Source organism: Oratosquilla oratoria, chromosome 26 (genome assembly GCF_046742065.1).
Source record: "Oratosquilla oratoria isolate Oo_2021 chromosome 26, ASM4674206v1, whole genome shotgun sequence".
Lineage (NCBI taxonomy): Eukaryota > Metazoa > Arthropoda > Malacostraca > Stomatopoda > Squillidae > Oratosquilla > Oratosquilla oratoria.
Window position 1 is genome coordinate 33,629,212 of NC_134802.1, and position 5,000 is coordinate 33,634,211.

The following is a 5,000-nucleotide window of genomic DNA, read 5'->3' on the forward strand; positions in this document are numbered from 1 at the left end:
TGTGTGTGTGTCTGTGTGTGTGAGCGTGTGTGTGTGTGTGAGCGTGTGTGTGTGTGTGTGTGTGTGTGTGTGTGTGTGTGTGTGTGTGTGTGTGTGTGTGTGTGTGTGTGTGTGTGTGTGTGTGTGTGTGTGTGTGTGTGAGCGTGTGTGTGTGTATGTGTGTGTGTGTGTGTGTGTGTGTGTGTGTGTGTGTGTGTGAGCGTGTGTGTGTGTGTGTGTGTGTGTGTGTGTGCGTGTCTGTGTGTGTGTGTGTGTGTGTAAGTGTGTGTGTTTGTCCAAGTGTTTTTAGCTAAACAAAATCGCCTAAAAGCAGCAAGAAAAATATACAGAAAAAATTGCAAGCATATATGTATTCAAGTCTGAGAACTCGCTAAGCCTGGGCCTCCCGGGTTGTGGTATGGATGATGGTATGGATGGTGGTATGGATGGTGGTAGGGATTGTGTAGATGACGGTTGTGATGGTGGTGGTTGTGACAATACAAACTGTTATTCCTACTACTGTTATTACATATATATTTATTTTTGCTGCTCTTATATCTGTTCTTAATGTTATCATAATCATCATACTGGCCGTTATTGTTATTCTTATCAATACCATTAACATCACAACTCTTATCTCTAATTATAATCATACTAATTGAAATGATTATTTCAATCACGATCATCATCTTTAATATGCTCGCGAGTATTTATTTAATAGGCTCGTTGTTAAACCCTGAATACTCAATAGCTCCCTGTAGTTTTAGACAGAAATTTGCCTTACGAAAGAGGCTTAGACACAGAGTGCGGGGTGATCTAATAGAGGTGTTCAAGTGGATTAAAGGCTTTAACAAGGGTGATGCAAACAAGGTCATCATATTAAAACAACAGGGCAGGACTCGTAGTAATGGTTATAAACTGGACAAATTTAGATTTAAAAAGGAAATAGGCAAGAATTGGTTTACTAATAGGGTGGTCGACGAATGGAATAAACTTAGTAACCATGTAGTAAGCGCTGAAACTATCAGTTGTTTTAAGAAACGATTAGACAACTTTATGGATGGGGATGACAGGTGGTGGTGGATACGGATCTGTCTAGTGTAGGCCTTATGGTCTCTTGCAGTCTCCTGCATTCTTATGTTCTTATGGCACACAGGTATGAGTTGCCAACTAGGGGGATTGTTGCCGTCTCGATATCCCTTATTTTATCGTTCTTCAAGCTGATTGGTGGACGCTTCGATGTTCGAGTTGTATTCTGAGGATGTTGTCACCAATCGTCCCTCAGGGGGATAGGCCGGTTCTGTAATGTCCCATTAAGGCGGAACTAATGTTATCATATACAAGCACAAAAAATAATTCTCATTTCTTTTTAAATAAATTATATCTACCATTTGTGCCATTTGTCATTTCTATGAGAATGATATGATAATCGCGTACTTCCTTGAAAAATATTGAAAATAGGACATACTGTTTAGGTATGACAGCCTTGTTCAATTTTGGGCTCGTTTCAGTATCGACTTTTCGCCGTACGCCGTCCGAAGCACGACGTCGTGCTCTCAAAGAACCATGGGTGTCTATGGACTCATTGGTCGTGACGTGTGAAAGCACCCATAGACACACATGGACGGCGCACGGCGCACGGCGAAAAGTCGATACGCGTGAAGCAAGCCTTACGTTGTCTTGTTGCGGCCTGCGGTTTGGAAGACTTTTTTTTTTTTTTTTTTTTTTTTTTTTTTTTTTTTTTACACAAAATCGACCACCTTGTATTTTCAATTTCATTGAAACATTTGTTCCTTGAATGACCAAAAATGATTCAGGTGTTATGAAATGCTTGTGGAAAACGAGTCTTCATTATCAATATATTACGACTAATTTCGTATATAAAAGAACGGAACAGGACTCGCAATAATGAATCAAAATTGGACAAAATTCAGATTTAATAAGGAAATAGAACATAAAAATCATTAGAATGGAGGAGACTGCAAGAGACCATAAGGCCTACACTAGACAGTTCAATGTCCATTACCACTTATCCATAAAGTTGTCTAACTTTTTCTTAAAACAACCGATAGTTTCAGCGCTCACTATTCCATTCATTGATCACTCTATTGGTAGACTAGATCTTGTCTATTTCCTTCTTAAATCTAAATTTGTCCAATTTAAACCCTACTGCGAGTCCTACTTTTTGTCTGAATATGATAACCTTTACTGCATCACCCTTGTTAAAGCACTTGATGCCCTTAAACACCTCTATTAGACCACCACACACTGCGTCTTTCTAGAGAGTGTAAAGCCGCAGTCACACGAAATGACTACTTATAGCTGCAACTGAGACATTCACACGAAATGACTTTACTCGCCGCTACTTGGAGTAGCGACTCGACTACCCGGCCCTCTAGTAGTCCAGTAGCCCTGCACTTCTTGTGCAAAGCGCAGACATGTCAAAGGTCATGCGCCAGGTTTTAAACTGTAGCGATGCTACTGTGAGAAGAGAAAGAGTTTTGGTGAGTTCGTCTCTTTTACTGTAAAGTAAAAATGAACTGATTTTACATGCGGCCAGGAGCCGACATATACGGTATATATATATATATATATATATATATATATATATATATATATATATATATATACACACATATATCAGACACTCTCCTTGACAGTGGCGCACGGGATTCGAACCCACTGCATCTGGACCCAAACTTCCAAGACACCAGATGGGTCCAGATGCAGCGGGTTGGAATCCCGTGCGCCACTGTCAAGGAGATTATCTGATTGATGTCGCAGTTCACTAGCGAATTTCTCATATATACATATATATATACATATATATATATATATATATATATACATACACAGCATGGGTAGTCACCCGTGGTGCGTAATTACATAATTGCACTGGATTAGGTTAGGTCGGGTCAAGCAGGGTCGCACTGTCAAAGTCGCGTCAGGTCTACCCTTGTGGGCGACATAACGCGCGTTCCATGCCACGTGGTTATCGTGGTTTGTACAAAACCGATTAATCTGGTTAGCATGTGCCGAAATGGGACAAGAAATTGTTCCCTGCCTCGCGCATCGCTTGATGTGGAAGCCCGAAGCCCATCAGGGAAGAGAATCAAGTAAAAGATAACTGAAATTAATGCGTTTTAATGTTGTCAATCGAGTAGAAATTGACTGAAGTTAGCGCCTTTGAATGTTCTCAATGAAGTAAAAACTGAAGTTGGCGCCTTTGAATGTTCTTAATCGAGTAAAAGTTGACTGAAATGAGTGTCTCTGAATGTTCTCAATGAAGTAAAAACTTAAGTTGGCGCCTTTGAATGTTCTTAATCGAGTAAAAGTTGACTGAAGTTATCGTCTTTGAATTCTCAATAAAGTGAAAACTGAAGTTGGCGCCTTTGAATGTTCTTAATCGAGTAAAAGTTGACTGAATTTAGCGCCTTTGAATGCTTTAAATGAAGTAAAAACTGAAGTTGGCGCCTTTGAATGTTCTTAATCGAGTAAAAGTTGACTGAAGTTAGCGCCTTTGAATGTTCTCAATGAAGTAAAAACTGAAGTTGGCGCCTTTGAATGTTCTTAATAGAGTAAAATAATTGAAGCTGGAGCCTTTGAATGTTCTCAATCGAATAAAAGACAACCGAAGTCAGTGCCTCTGAATGTTCTCAATGAAGTAAAAACTGAAATTGGCGCCTTTGAATGTTCTTAATCGAGTAAAATAGTTGAAGCTGCAGCTTTTGAATGTTCTCAGTCGAATAAAAGACAACTGAAGTTAGCGCCTCTGAATGTTCTTATATCCATGACTTTATGTACAATTGTTTTGCTGCTCTGGTGGCGTAATGGCAAGCGTGCTGGTCCCTCGTTCTCTTAGTTATGGGTTCGAATCCCGCACTCCTCTCTGATTCCCAGCAGTGACTGTTTGTTACCTCTAATAGTCTAAGAAACGCATCACAGGGCAAGGGTGACGGCTTCGGCCGCAGCTACTCAGCGCCTCCTGGCGTAGGCTGCTGACCTTTCATCTTCTGTCTGTTTCTCGTTTTACACAGCTAAGTGGCGGCAGTTCCTCACTTGCATTTTCGTCTTTTTTTTCTTCTTCACGCTGTTTCCATAATTTTTAGTGTGTAAAAACCATCATGTGTAGTTATATGTAATGTAAAATATACCTTGTAACAATAAGTTCAATTTTAGCAAAACATATTTCATGAAATAAGAAAACTCGAACAATATATATGTAATATTGGAGAATATGTATTGGCGAATCAAAGTTCCAAGATTGACACATGAAACTGATAAGACTGATAGGAATAATAACAAACGTACACACCAAATCTTTATTTATCTTTTTTAGTATTATGTGACTGTAGTAATAATGAGTATAAGACATAAATTAGATAAAGTTTGATATTCTTTTTAACAAGTGTGCTGTGTCGTTTATCATTTACCATAAAAAGATCACAGCTGTCTTGTTCAGGCTCCAAGTCAAAAATGCTCGCTGGTGGTGTTTGGCATCTGCTGTTCCCGGGAAAACTAATTTTATCAAATACAAAGAGGAAACCAGTGTTTTCTTTTTATAGCCCTATTGATCTTATACCGAAAGAAAAATATCAACGCTTCTGAATGTTCTGAAATAATTGTCGAGTCCATGGAACCTTTATGAAAAAATATGAAAATATACATGACAGCCGCCATTACAACAAGTAACTAGGATGACTGCTGTTTTTTTTTTTTTTTGAGGTTATGCTTTCCAATTCTGGCTAGCCCCCCCCCCCCCGTCAGGGGATTTCACTAAGCCCAATACACCTTTAAGTCGCCGGCGCCAGGCGATTTTATTGAGTGATGGCCAGCGCTTCTATTGTTGGCGACGATATTGTACTAAATGATAGGACTGATTGCATTCATAACTATCATCATCATCATCATCATCATCATCATCATCATCATCATCATCATCATCATCATCATCATCATCATCATCATCATCATCATCATCATCATCATCATCATCATCATCACCATTATCATTATCATTA